We start from the raw sequence: 15741 nt of genomic DNA on the forward strand, positions 1-15741 counted from the left end.
ATCTAATCAAAATGTATCAGAATATATCCAAATCTAATCAAAATGTATCAGAATGTATCCAAATCTAATCAAAATGTATCGGAATGTATCCGAATCTAATCAAAATGTATCAAAATGTATCGGAATATATCCAAATCTAATCAAAATGTATCAAAATGTATCGGAATATATCCGAATCTAATCAAAATATATCAGAATGTATCGGAATATATCCAAATCTAATCAAAATGTATCAAAATGTATCGAATATATCCAAATCTAATCAAAATGTATCAGAATCAATCAAAATGTATCAGAATGTATCCAAATCTAATCAAAATGTATCAGAATGTATCCAAATCTAATCAAAATGTATCAAGAATATATCCAAATCTAATCAAAATGTATCAGAATGTATCCAAATCTAATCAAAATGTATCAGAATGTATCATCCAAATCTAATCAAAATGTATCAGAATGTATCCAAATCTAATCAAAATGTATCAGAATGTATCGAATATATCCAAATCTAATCAAAATGTATCAAAATGTATCGAATATATCCAAATCTAATCAAAATGTATCAGAATGTATCGGAATATATCCGAATCTAATCAAAATGTATCAAAATGTATCGGAATATATCCAAATCTAATCAAAATGTATCAAAATGTATCGGAATATATCCAAATCTAATCAAAATGTATCAGAATGTATCGGAATATATCCAAATCTTATCAAAATGAATCAAAATGTATCGGAATATATCCAAATCTAATCAAAATGTATCAGAATGTATCGGAATATATCCAAATCTAATCAAAATGTATCAGAATGTATCGGAATATATCCGAATCTAATCAAAATGTATCAGAATGTATCGGAATATATCCGAATCTAATCAAAATGTATCAAAATGTATCGGAATATATCCGAATCTAATCAAAATGTATCAAAATGTATCGGAATATATCCAAATCTAATCAAAATGAATCAAAATGTATCCGAATCTAATCGAATCGAGGACCATCAAAAGTTTCAAGAGACATTTAAAAACTAAAATTGATAGTTGTTCTAATCAGACAGGTTAAAAATGTTTGTTTTTTAGGGGCTTGTGCCATTTATGGTAATATTAATAACTTCACTTTTCAAGTCAAGGTCTTTATTGTCATTGTACAGGTACAAAACTATTCACTCGGTCATTGCAAGTTGTAAATGAAATATGTTTAAATGGAAAATATGCACTAAATAAAGAAAACTCAAAGTATTTGAACACTTAAAATCACTCTTAAAGAGTCTAAATGTCCGAATCTTAGATCATAATATGAAAGCAAGTGTCATCTGCACTCAGTTTCTCAGAAATAACTTGCAAAACTTTTAATCAGCTGGCGTCAAGGTGATTTTTATTGAACTACTGTATGCCACTGATATGGGTGAGTTTAGCTGAAGCAACAATCACAAAAACAGACCGCCATGACAGACGGACTTGGTATTGCAATGTTCGGAATGCATCGACTATGCCAAGTTAAAACGACTCTTTATGACAAACATCAGCCCGAGGTGGCTGACATACAGACAGAGGTACGGAGAGTAATGGGGTTTGGGTTCACGCCATGTTTAAGTGTGGGAGTGATGAAGTAGATAGTTCGACTCTAATGAGCGCTGGAGCTTAAACAAAACATACTGGCACAGAATTACAACACAAACACACAGCGTTCAGATGGACCGATGCCCACCAAGAGAGCGTTGAGTTCAGTAACAGACGTCCACATTGATCGTTCTCCATGAAACATCTCACCTCTGTAGTGACCAACAGAATAAACGATGCACCTATCACTATCTGATCAAACTCATTTACTAATGTCAATCATTTAAAAAGAAGACTTCAGATCGAAACGTTTCTGAAACGTTTCTGCAAATCAAAGGCTTGAAAGCTTGATGCAGTAGAGACATCTCCAGTTGCACAGCCGCCATTTTATCATCTCCACATAGGGTTGCCAACTGTCCCATGTTAGCCGGGACGTCCCGTATTTTGGCCGTAATTACGACATATAGTATATAGCTATAGTACCCTGTGTTATAGACCCGTGTAGTAAGTTTGGTGACCGTAGAAGAAACTGCCCCCACCACTTTTGTCAAAAGGTGGCGTTACAGAGCTCCCCAGCAACGCCCATGTGTTATCTTTTGCCTAAGCCTAATGGCCGACAACGCTGATGTGTGTGCAAAATATCATGAACATTCAAGCATGCCAAGTTCCTCAAAAACATGTAAATATACATGAAAAGGAATTATTGCATTTAATGTGTTGCCATGGCAACACAGTTTAAGATATCAAGAATCCCTTCAGTGTTTTAAATCTTGACACTATTCTAAACAATTTGAAGCAATTCAGGGAAACATGTCTGTTAAGCGTGCTGCACTTCCTTCCGCCAGTTGGTGGCGCTACGACCATGACCCACGATAGCCACATCAATGTGATTAGCCCGCAAGGCCAAACATACAGCTACATTTTTATGTAAATCAAACGATGCACGCAGAAGATATGAGGCACTTCCCTTTTCCCATTTTTTATGTACATTTATGGCATCGCCATGGCAACACCGTTCAATATATCAAAAACGTGTTCGCAATTTAGCATCGTCAGTGTCTTGGCTTGATGTTGCCGACATTTGGAACCTGTAACTTGAAATCCCTAGAAGGAGTATTTCAAATTCCAGATCATACATTTTTCAAACAATCCAATATGGCCGACTTCCTGTTGTGAAAGTCTGGCTTGATGAGATCTACATGTGTACAAAGCTGGGAGACGTTAGCTCAAAAGGGATGCCCCCCCGAACATGCCCATCTTCAAGGTGGCGCTACATAGCCCACCCCCCGCCCACCTCTGCACTTTCAGTGCTTGGGTCCTAATTATGAATATATCTTTATGTTTACAGTTTTACTGTAGGTCTACTATTTTTACAATATCAAACGTTTTCTTGCATTGGGGCGGAACACTTTAATATAAGTAAGATACAAAAAAAGACATTTTCTCACAGTGACTGAAATGAGTTGTGCCGCCATGATGCTAGAGTGTATTGGGATGTTTACTGCCACCAGTCCTGTACCCTCACGTCTTTGGGGACATGGCTGGAGACCTGTATGGGATTGTTTTCAGGTAAAAATGCTAATAGAGATGTCTTAACCAACACAACTAATAACAAAGAGATCAATGGCCTTTCCTTGAAACGTCTAAACTCTGACAACATACACCATATGAGATGTGAAAATGGATTTGTAATTTCGTGGTTCTGTGGTGGTCTCCCCAATGAAAACACAAGACTCGAGAGTTTATAATAACACACAGCAGACTGAGTCTCTCTCTGGCTGTAGAAATTCCTTAGAGTCTGTAGTTGTGATGCACGGCCGCCTATAGTCGCTTTAGACCCTTACTAATGGCATTAACATGCAGAGGTCACATGACCATTCTGCCAAAAGTCCATCATGACACTTGGCCACCCTAAACACACAACCTCCAAATCACATCAGCGCAGAAAAGCCCACAGTGAGAGCAGAAACAGCGAGTTTAGAGACAGCTGCAGCTTATAAGGAATGCGAGGGGCCTCGGCCAACCGTGCACTGGGAAACCACACCATATATGGTCACAGAGGCAGAATCAAGTTTTTATCAATGAGACGAAACATGCTCGAGAGCAAAAGTGACCCGGCGAAGAGGACAACTGGCGGCTTTGGGTCTGCATCCCGGTCACGCCAAACTACATTTCTAGGGTTAATCTGAACAACGGGTTCAAAGGGAGTTGATGCTGAAACACGAGCGAATAAACGATGACTTGTGTAGGGGTGTGCAGGACAGGTGCTGCTGAAACCGACGAGGACCTTCAATTGGAAATCCAAATCCTAAAATCCCCAATGAGAATCCCAAGATCTATCTTTTACTCTACGCACAACCCTCTACAATCAAAGTACTTTCATCCCACATGACTATAAATGTCTTTCGCTACTGGCTGCTAAATGTTGAGTTATCATTAGAAAATATATATATTATTATTATGATATTTATTCTTTGATTACAGCTGTAAGTAGGAGGAGGGCGGCACCGAGTCGTGATGCTACACACCTGGCCCCTAATCAGGCTAATTAGTCCTTGAGAGGGATAAAGGCCGACCGGAGACGGCAGTGCGGCAGAGAGAGATTTACGGACAGCTGTCTGACACCCGTGTGTGTTTGTCTTTTTGTTTAAGTTTCGCATTAAAATATTATTTATATCTTCAAGCCGGTTCTCGCCTCCTCCTTTCCATTAATCCCCTTTACACTGGTGCTGAAACCCAGGAAGGAGGAGGGATGCGGCGTAGGAGAGTCCTCGCCACTGTCATCCACCCCAACAGAGCAGCCGCGGCCATCCGCCGGGGGACGGAGGAGTCCCCAACCAGCCGCTGAAGCGCAGCGGGGTCTGAGACAGCTGACCGCGAGCGGGGAGGAGCTCCTGGCCGACCGCCTGGTGCGGGAGACCCTTGCCAGGGGCGGGGGTGACCCCTTCTGTTTCCAGAGAATGCGGCAGGATGTTCCGTCCAACAAGACTGCCTCCGATCCCCCCGGGGAGGCGTGGCTGTCGTCTATTAGAGGGTGGAGGAGTGGCCTCCTCTTCTCTCTCTCCCAATGCCACTCCATGTCGGTCTTTCTCTCTTTTTTAAAACGTTTTGTTTGGCCGGCCCCTAATCAGGCTAATTAGTCCTAGAGAGGGATACAATTCTGAGTAATGCATTATTTTGAAGATTTGGGTCAAAATAAAGATTTTGGCCTTTGATTTTGGAGCGAAACAACAGGTACTTATGTGGCAGCATCATTATTTTATTTGCACACAGAATTTGTTGCATTATATGCCAATGGTGTAAGTCCAAATATGGGAAAACACTTTTATGTGTTGAATGCCTTTAACTCCAGAAGTATTAAATATATCTATATATACTTTTAGATTCCGGTCCTAAAAACTTTCCCTTTTGTATTTACAGTTTTAAAGCCCTATATGGTATTTGTCCTGATTTTCTTTATTATTCATTTTCTGTTCTAAAAGCGTCTGGGTGAAATCATAGAGATCCCAAATCCCCTCCACTACTCGCGCTAAAACACATATGGTGCTGTAATTAGCACATTTAAGTTTTTTCACTAACAAGTTTTGATATAATGCAAATTAAATTTAAAATAAAATAGTGACTCTTTCTAAGACCACTTTTAAGCAACCCTTAGCTTCATGCTTAAACATGCTTGCAACATGCTAGCATCACCTAGCTAGATGCTAAAACATGCTAGTAATGCCTAGCTACATACTAAAACATGCTAGCATTACCTAGCTACATATTAAAACATGATAGCAACATTATAATATTGCTTAGCTACATGCTTAAATATGCTAGCAACACCTAGCAACATGTTAACAACACATAGCTTCATGCAAAACAAGCTAATAACATACTAGCAATGCCTAGCTACATGCTAAACATGATAGCATTGCCTAACTATGTGCTAAACATGCTAGCAATGCCTAGCTACATGATAGCATATGTAAGAGACACCTAGCTACATGCTAAAACATGCTATCTATCTATCTATCTATCTATCTATCTGTCTACCTGTCTGTCTGTCTGTCTGTCTCTCTATCTATTTATCTATTTATCTGTCTGTCTGTCTAGCTACCTGTCTGTCTGTCTGTCTGTCTGTCTATCTATCTACCTGTCTGTCTGTCTGTCTATCTATCTATCTATTTTAAACTTTCAGATCAGGCTTTTTCAAGCCAACTTAAAGTTTATCGACAAACCTTTTATTGTAGTTTTCTTATTATTAAATTTCTGCTCTGAAAGTGTCTGGGCGAAATCGTAGTGATTACAAACTTGGTGGGATGGTCCCAAAACACATATCCATCCACACACAATTGGGTGGCGCTATAATTAGCTAATTTAATTATTTTTTCACAAATAAATTTGGAAAATCTAGAATGAAAATTATTTTAAATAATGCAAATTAAAATTAACATTAAATAATGACTCTAAGACCACTTTTTAGGAAACACTTAGCTTCATGCTTAAACATGCTTGCAACATGCTAGCATCACCTAGCTAGATGCTAAAATATGCTAACAATGCCTAGCAACATGTTAAGAACATCTAACTTCATGTGAGACATGCTAGCAATGCCTAGCTGCATGCTAAAACATGCTAGCAACATTATAACATTGCTTAGCTACATGCTTAAATATGCTAACAACACCTAGCAACATGCTATCAATGCTTAGCTATGTGTTAAAATATGCTAAAATGCCCAGCAACATGTTAGCAACACCTAACTTCATGTGAGACATGCTAGCAATGCCTAGCTGCATGCTAAAACATGCTAGTAATGCCTAGCTACATGCTAAAACATGCTAGCATTGCCTAGCTACATACTAATACATGTTAGCATTGCCTAGCTACATACTAAAACATGCTAGCAACATGCTAACATTGCTTAGCTACATGCTTAAACATGATAGCAACACCTAGCAACATGCTATCAATGCTTAGCTATGTGTTAAAATATGCTAAAATGCATAGCAACATGTTAGCAACACCTAGCTTCATGCTAAACATGTCTGTCTATCTATCTACCTATCTGTCTGTCTGTCTATCTATCTATTTTAAACTTTCAGACCAGGCTTTTTCAAGCCAACTTAAAGTTTATCGACAAGCTAATTTAATAATTTTTTCACTAATAACTTTGGAAAATCTAGAATCAAAATTATTTTAAATAATGCAACAAAGGTGAGAAAATCAATCTTTCTAAGGTCATTTCTTTACCTGTATTTTTTCTTTCTTGTGTACATTTGTACTTGCTTTAATTTTTACTTAAGGACTTTGTTTTTATACCTTCAAAATTGTATCTGTGACCCCACTCTACAAAGTAATGGATAACTAAGTAAATATTGATCCATTGCATTTAATAATTTGCCTTTAACATTGTTTACATTTATCTTGTAAAAACAAAAGTCAGACCTCTGGTTGAGTTAACACAGAATGACCCACATGTGTTCATTATTGATTCATATAATATACTCATCATGTCATATAATGTTCTTTAGTCATAGTTATGCTGTAAAAAAGTACGATGAATTATACACCCAAGTGACAATCACAAAAGTATTCAATTACATTAATGTAGGATTTGCCAATCCATGCTTATATTTACAAATACTACAAATAATATGAGATCTAGCTCTTGCATATTGAGAACCCAAAACTTTGAGACAGAAATGAGAACAAATGCAGTGTGTTCAGGTCAGAGAGCGACAATAAAATCAATACCTCATCTGGACAGAAACCAACAAGTAAACACGAGATAAATTGTTTACATGCAACACTAAAGCCTTGTGTTTAATGGACAGAATTCAGCTCTTGGCACGGCAGAATAAATGATTCATTTGAAAAACCTGAAGTAGAGAGAATCTCTTAAATCTCTCCCGGTCAACCAAATGTCCGCTCTCTGAATATCAACAGGATTTATTTCAGATAGAAGTCGACAACAAACAACAAAGTGAAGGTCATAATGAGTGCAACACAATTTATATCAGCTATCAACTTGAATGAAAGAGACGTGGCTTTGAAGAGCCTCGTCAGAATGTGGTGGATCAAGAACGATATAAAACAAAAGCTTTGACACACCGTGCAGACGGGAGGAACTCTAGAAGGTTGAAATACTTGGGCGCTGAGCTTTACGATGGCAACAATAACTCTTCATGGTGTAGATTTTGGAACAAGTTGTTCGTATGACTCATAGTGAAGATAGAGATCCATCAGCTCAGAACTTCACAAGAAAATAGGATCATTGATCTTTGAAGTCAAGCTGCACTTGATGTAGCCGAGTTACATGTATTTAAGCGACACCAATCCAACATCTAAACACTGACCAGTGAAAGGAAACATTTACAGTTCATTCAAGGTCTACATTTGATCACTGCATGTGTTCCCTGGGAATCAAACCCATGACCTTTGTTGTCGCTAGAACCATGCACTTGAGTTGAAGGAGCACACCAGCACTAAACGCTGAACAACTCACCTTGGTTTCTCCAAGACTCTCCGACTCGGACACCTGGTAGGTCAGGTCCGTTTCCTCGAAGCCCGTGGCGCTCATCCTCTGGTCTGTGGACGGGTCGGATCGGGGTGGAGAATCGGGCGAGTTCAGGCAGGTTTGGATGAGAGCTTTGCCCGTTTCACTGGTGATCATGGGCTGCAGTTTGCGTGTGGCGAACGTGTAGACGTGACCCGTCTCGCTCGCCACTAAGAGCAGGACTTGAGTTCCTGTGAGCGTGGAGAGCTCGTATGCCTTCAAACAAACACAAAGAGAGAGACAGACAGGTCACAGATCAAACTATATTTACATTTATGCCTTGCTCAAGGACACAGTGGTGGTGGCTGTGGGGGTCGAACCAGCAACCTTCTGATTACCCGTTATCTTATGTAAACTAGTCATCTTCTACCATTGATTGAACCATTATGTTGACTGTTCAGCCGGTTCCCGCCTCCTCCTTGCCCATCCTTTACTTGTTACAGAGGTATAATTAAAATATAATTTTTTGTCCTCATTATTGTAAGCACGTTTAATACAACCTTTCATCTCGAGGCACAAGCTGAATAGTCGGTTCAGAGCTAACGATTAATCATTGCAATACTCGAATAATCGTTAAATTAATCAATTATCAAAATAATCGTTAGTTGCAGCCCTAAAAGAGACTTTCTTCAACTACAAATGGATTGTGTGGATCTCCTCTTTGGACACACGTTGCACGGAACCAATGAATACAAAATGTTATTTTTGAGAATAATTCGTAACATTGATTCTACTCCACCTGTTTAGACAAGACGCAAAGAACAAACCATGTGCTCGAGCTGTAATCGCCATTTTAATGACTCTTAAAGCTACTAATATTACATGTAGTCTCACATTTAATAAGTATAATAATCATAAAAATTTTGTTTAACCATTCAATGCATACTTCAGGTCTTTAATGACCCGGGACCTCATTCACCTCCTGTACCTGAGTTATAGCCACACCTCTTTAGTATTCATCAACCTTTGCCTTCTGAGTAGCGTGAAAAACAATTAGCAAAAAAACCTCTTTTGCTGCCATAAGTCAAATTTTTCACGATTATTTAATTTCTATATTAGTTTACTATCACAGGATATCTATATCTTTGTTTATTGCTAGACAGATTAGTATACCCCGAATTGACAAGTTGCTTGATCGGTTGGGTGTGGCTCGATTCAACACTGGAATTTGACTTTGGGTTATTTGTTAACTCAAATTTCCTGAGAAAAAACTGCCTATTCTACACCGTTCGGATTATACCAATCCGTTACCGTTTTGTTTGGTTTGTTCGGGGCCCCCGCTACATTCCAGCGTCTCATGGACAAAGTCCTCAGGCCTCATTCTGCATACGCCGCTGCCTATATTGACAATATCATTATATATAGTAATGATTGGCAGTGGCATAAACAGCATCTAAGGGACGTCCTGAGGTGAGGATGGGTGGGGCTCACGGCGAACCTGGAGAATTGTGCAATTGGACAGGTGGAAGCACGGTATCTGGGGTTCCACTTGGGTCATGGGCAGGTGCGTCCCCATATTGACAAGACCGCGACGATCGTGGCCTGGCCAAGGCCCAAGACCGAAAAGGAGGTGAGGCAGTTCCCGGTGCTGGCTGGCTACTACCGAAGGTTTGTGCCTAGTTACTCTGACATCACCAGCCTGCTGACGGACCTCTCTAGAAAGGGTGCCCCAGATCTGGTCCAGTGGACAGAGTTGTGCCAACAGGCTTTCTTGAAAGTGAAATCTGCACTTTGTGGTAGGCCTTTCCTACATGCGACCAACTTCTCTCTACCTTTTATTTTACAGAAGGACACATCCGACAGGGGGTTGTGGGCTGTCCTGTCACAGTAGGGGCGGCCGGTGCTGTACATTAGTCGCAAGCTCTCTTTGAGGGAGACTAGGTATGGCGCCATTGAAAAGGAGTGTCTGGTGATCAAGTGGGCCGTTCTCACCCTCCCCTATTACCTGCTGGGGCGGGTCTTCACTCTCTGCTCAGATCACACCCCCACTGAGAAAGATGCTAGCGTGCGGATCACTCGATGGTACCTGGCACTTCAGCCATTCAAGTTTGAGGTGATCCACGGACTGGGGCCGCTGATGACTGTCGATGACTTTCTCTCCAGAAATAGGGGGGTGGTAGGCAAGACGGGTGATGGGGGTATATGGGGACGGAGGTGTAGTCATGTGTCTGTCTGTGTTAGATAGAGAGGTGAGGATCGTCACCTGGGTCTTGTTATCCCTAACAGCTGTTTCTTGTTAAAGTGATTGCTGAGGGAGTCTTTAAAATAGCACGAATACGCCAGAGAGGAGAGAGAGAGTGGCAGAAAAAAAGTGGTGTCTGCGTGTCTGGCAACGTCATATTAAGAGACTCCATTTGTTCATTTCTTTTGATGCTGGAAAACCTTCGATTTGAGTTGGCTACTGAGAGCCTTTTTGCTTACTCTTGTGTGTGTGTGAAAGAGAAAATACTCACCTCAAACCGCCCGACTTGCCTTCAAACTTGAACACATCTATTGTTTTCTAATTGTCTTGAAAATGTTTTGAAAATGTGGCACTATCTTGGCATTCTGCGGAACCATTTATATAGATAAATGGTAAGTGACGGGCTGCTAAAGACCAGAGGTATGCTGTAATCTTTGGCGAAACAGCCATGCATTTACTGTAAGGGTTAAACTACTTTGATGAATGAAGTCACACCGAAGGACACTCTTTAAATGTGCTGTCAACTTCCCTCAAACATCTGTTAGTCAGGAACTGTCCTGAAGTGTCATTGGTGAAGTGGTGTGTTCGAGCAGCAGCTGTAGACGCCATAAACGAGCAGCAGTTGAGTTCAAAGAGTGTGTGGCATCAGTAAAACAATGGCAGCTAATCTGCAGTGACGTCACCTCACCGTATGGTCAGCTGTCACATGTAGTGACCGTATGATTGACAGCAAGTGATGTGACCCTTTGGAGGTCACAAACACAATGAACATCACAGTCACCTCCAGCATGTGTTGCTCAAATCACACATAAAAGACATTTCCAACACTGTGAGTGTTTGAGGCCCGTGTGTGTCTGCCTGCTTTCATTTCCTGGCTTTTGCTGAAGAAATTGATTTTTGGCCAAAAACAGTGTAGCTTTACGTTATCAGTGGAATGACTTCACACCTAAAGATCGCACGCTGGTTTTTTCTCTCTCATAAATGCACGCTGTGACACACTACACTCTCACTATGATCACGTAGATGTTCCCTAGCTAGTGGTTGACTTATGTAGTTTTTCAATGGCTGGTTCTGATGTATAACGAGCTGGTTGGCCGATGGTGATATAATACTCATATTCAATATGAAATTGTCTTTTAACTACGGAGCCCCTTAGAGGACAAGAAGATCATTTAGTAACGCAAATAGTTTTGCATTTCCTCAAAATAGCTTTAATCTTCCTTTATGAAACTGAAGCATGGTTTTACTCCAGTTACCATAGCTGAACTACCGTATTCAGTAAAACTACAGCAACCACAAAATGGGTTTAATACAGTAACCAGGGGTGTAAGACCCAATGTAACTGAGGGGGACATGTCTCCCTTACTTTTAGAAATAACTAAATGTTAACAGTGGTCAACCGATAGTGGGTTTTGCCGATACAGATAACTAAGGTGGAAAAACGTGCCGATAGTAGATACATCGGTCGATAGTTTTTAAAATGTGTGATATGAATGAAAACGTTCCAAACTTTAGTAAATATCACTTTCAATGGCGATACTTTAATACATTTCTCTCACGCTATCATCTTCAAAGCCTTTGTCATCTGTAATGAATAAAAATGTTCATTAAAATATATTATATATCAATGTACCCTCTCGTGAATATCACATTTATATTTCAGACGTATATATTTCACCGTGCTCTTGCATTTCTTTGTGCATTGTACGTCTGTAGGAAGCTAGGATCAATGTCTATTTAGTCAGAACGGCTTGAAGTTCAGAAATAAGTCAGAAAACTCTAAAATGTAAAATCGTTCCCGTGCGCGTGCATTCACTCAATGTGCTGTGCTCGCGCGTGTTCCTCTGATGCAAGCGAATGGATCGTGCAAAAGCAAAAACTCAGGCTGCATATTCATATAAGATTTACTACTGATTTACTAATGCTCATGTTTATAACCCAACAGGAACAAACTGGACGCCCCCCCCAAAAAAACCTCTTTACCTTTAGAGGCGCCGTTATATTGTTGAACCAAGAAGTTCAGACTGATGAACCCTCCAGCGCCAGCCCAAGAGAAATTAAACCAAAAATAACTATCGGATATAATGGGAGTTCAGATAGCCGATAGTTAAATAAACACAACTAACGGCACCGATTAATCGGTAAATCCGATATATCAGTCAACCTCTTATAGTTAGTCTTTTTTTACTGAAACACTGAATGTCTCATGTACAACCATAAGCCAAGTTAGATAAACTTCTTTGTTTCTGGCTGACTGGAACAATGTTTGAAATGTCAATTTGTTTATTTATTTTTTTATCCCATTTTCTCCCAATATTGGAACGCCCAATTCCCACTACTTAGTAGGTCTTCATGGTGGCGCGGTTACTCGCCTCAATCCGGGTGGTGGAGGACAAGTATCAGTTGCTTCTGCTTCTGAGACCGTCAATCCGCGCATCTGATCACGTGACTCGTTGGACACACCGCGGAGACTCACAGCATGTGGAGACTCATGCTACTCTCCACGATCCACACACAACTCACCACACGCCCCATTGAGAGAACCACTAATCACCACCACGAGGAGGTTACCCCATGTGACTCTACCCTCCCTAGCAACCGGGCCAATTTGGTTACCCCATGTGACTCTACCCTCCCTAGCAACCGGCCCAATTTGGTTACCCCATGTGACTCTACCCTCCCTAGCAACCGGCCCAATTTGGTTACCCCATGTGACTCTACCCTCCCTAGCAACCGGCCCAATTTGGTTACCCCATGTGACTCTACCCTCCCTAGCAACCAGCCCAATTTGGTTGCCCCATGTGACTCTACCCTCCCTAGCAACCAGGCCAATTTGGTTGCCCCATATGACTCTACCCTCCCTAGCAACCGGGCCAATTTGGTTGCCCCATGTGACTCTACCCTCCCTAGCAACCAGGCCAATTTGGTTGCCCCATGTGACTCTACCCTCCCTAGCAACCGGGACAATTTGGTTGCCCCATGTGACTCTACCCTCCCTAGCAACCGGGACAATTTGGTTGCCCCATGTGACTCTACCCTCCCTAGTAGCCGGGACAATTTGGTTACCCCATGTGACTCTACCCTCCCTAGCAACCGGGCCAATTTGGTTGCCCCATGTGACTCTACCCTCCCTAGCAACCGGGACAATTTGGTTGCTAAGGAGACCTGACTGGAGTCACTCAGCACGCCCTGGATTCAAACTCACGACTCCAGGTGTGATAGTCAGCATCAATACTCACTGAGATACACAGACCCCAATTTAAAAGTTTCTTAAAAGTTCAGTTTATATCACAGAGATTGATTTAGATCGTTCCTACACCCCTGACAGTAACTATACTGTAGTTCAATTATGGTACTTGTAGTAAAAGGATAACCACAAAATTGTTAAAATATGACTATATTAAGTAGAGGTTGACCAATACTGGATTTTGCAGACACCAATAACTAAAGTGGTGGAGAAGGTCGATAACCAATTAATTGGCTGATAGTTTTTCAATTTGATTAATAGCATGTTAAAAAATCTTAAAATGAATAAAACCTCAGATGCAGTTGATTGTGCAACCAAAATCCCACAACGCAAAACGCGGGACTTTTAACTATAAAAAGCCCGAAACACACGGGGGGACTCTAATTTTGAAATGACGAATACTAAGTAAAAACCAAATTACGTTTTTATAGGATGTATAAGCATGTATTCACCTCTGGGGAATAATGTTGCATATTAAAAGTTGAGACATAACATATGTGCTGATTTATTTCAGATAACCGATCATTACAAAAAGCAACTATCGGCACTGATTAATCTGTACAACCGATATATCGGCCTACATCTGATATTAACTATATAATTTACTACAGTAACACCACGGTTAATTTGAGGTAGAAGTAAAACACGCCCTTATGAAAACTAACCATGGTGTTACTATAGTAACACTAATAATGTTTATTTGCCTGAATGATGATGATATTTATAGTCACGTGTTTACCATGAATATAATGGATACAATATTATTACTCTGGTAAAATCATGACAAATATTGTTGTTACTATTGTTTAATAGTGGAGTGGTGGCGGCGTAGTGGGCTACAGCACATAACTGGTAATCAGAAGGTTGCTGGTTCGATCACCACAGTCACCACCATTGTGTCCTTGAGTAAGACACTTAACTCCAGGTTGCTCCGGGGGGATTGTCCCTGTAATAAGTGCACTGTATAATACATTGGTACTCAGAAGGTTGCTGGTTTGATCACCACAGTCACCACCATTGTATCCTTGAGTAAGACACTTAACTCCAGGTTGCTCCGGGGGGATTGTCCCTGTAATAAGTGCACTGTATAATACATTGGTACTCAGAAGGTTGCTGGTTTGATCACCACAGTCACCACCATTGTGTCCTTGAGTAAGGCACTTAACTCCAGGTTGCTCCGGGGGGATTGTCCCTGTAATAAGTGCACTGTATAATACATTGGTAATCAGAAGGTTGCTGGTTTGATCCCCACAGTCACCACCATTGTGTCCTTGAGTAAGACACTTAACTCCAGGTTGCTCCGGGGGGATTGTCCCTGTAATAAGTGCACTGTATAATACATTGGTACTCAGAAGGTTGCTGGTTTGATCCCCACAGTCACCACCATTGTGTCCTTGAGTAAGACACTTAACTCCAGGTTGCTCCGGGGGGATTTTCCCTGTAATAAGTGCACTGTAAGTCACTTTGGATAAAAGCATCTGCCAAATGCATACATTTTAATTTAAATTTAACCGCAAATGCCATTGTTCAACTATGGTTCCTTTAGTAAAACAAGGTTAATTTCATAAGGGATAGAGAAATCCATTTTTACATCAGTCAGTATATGTTGGGAACTAACATTTCTGTTAACAGGCCAATCGTGCATGGACTGACGACGCTTCTCGATTTAACGGAGGCTCGTCTGAGCAGGTGATAACGGTTGGGATGACAGAACACCTGCGATACAGGTAAATCTCCCTCTCTGCCGTTCACACAAACAGAGAAATTCCCTCAGAGCCGCAAAGAACATCATCGGCTCTCCTCTCAATCAATCACGAACATCTGAAGGAGGACCTGAGAGAGACACGCTCTGCACGGCGATGCAACCGAGCCATTCGCTGATGAAATATCTTCCGATGCTCAGCCAGAGCGGAGACAATTATAGGACAAAAAATATATTTTGAGTCCTGAAAAGAGATCTGAACGTCTCAGTAACCAAAGCCATTACACCGAGTTGTTGTTTCGTCAGCCTGGGAATGTGTCGAGACTGATGTCCAGTATGTGTGTGTGTGCGAGCTGCCGGTCAGTCATAGAGAGAATGTCAGTTGCTCTGGTCTATTTAAAGCTCACAGCCAGTCGTGTCTGTTGTCACTTCAGTCACTATAAACCAAAGGAGAGACATGTGATACTACAGTCTCACTTACACCAGAGACAGACATCGC

General features: G+C 40.9%; 1 pseudogene; it reads right to left on the minus strand.

The window, feature by feature from the left end:
* The window catches only part of LOC127660823 (serum response factor-like), a 78081-nt pseudogene that overhangs the window by 57613 nt on the left and 4727 nt on the right, over positions 1 to 15741 (minus strand).

This window comes from Xyrauchen texanus, chromosome 20 (assembly GCF_025860055.1).
Source record: "Xyrauchen texanus isolate HMW12.3.18 chromosome 20, RBS_HiC_50CHRs, whole genome shotgun sequence".
In the NCBI taxonomy this organism is placed as follows: domain Eukaryota; kingdom Metazoa; phylum Chordata; class Actinopteri; order Cypriniformes; family Catostomidae; genus Xyrauchen; species Xyrauchen texanus.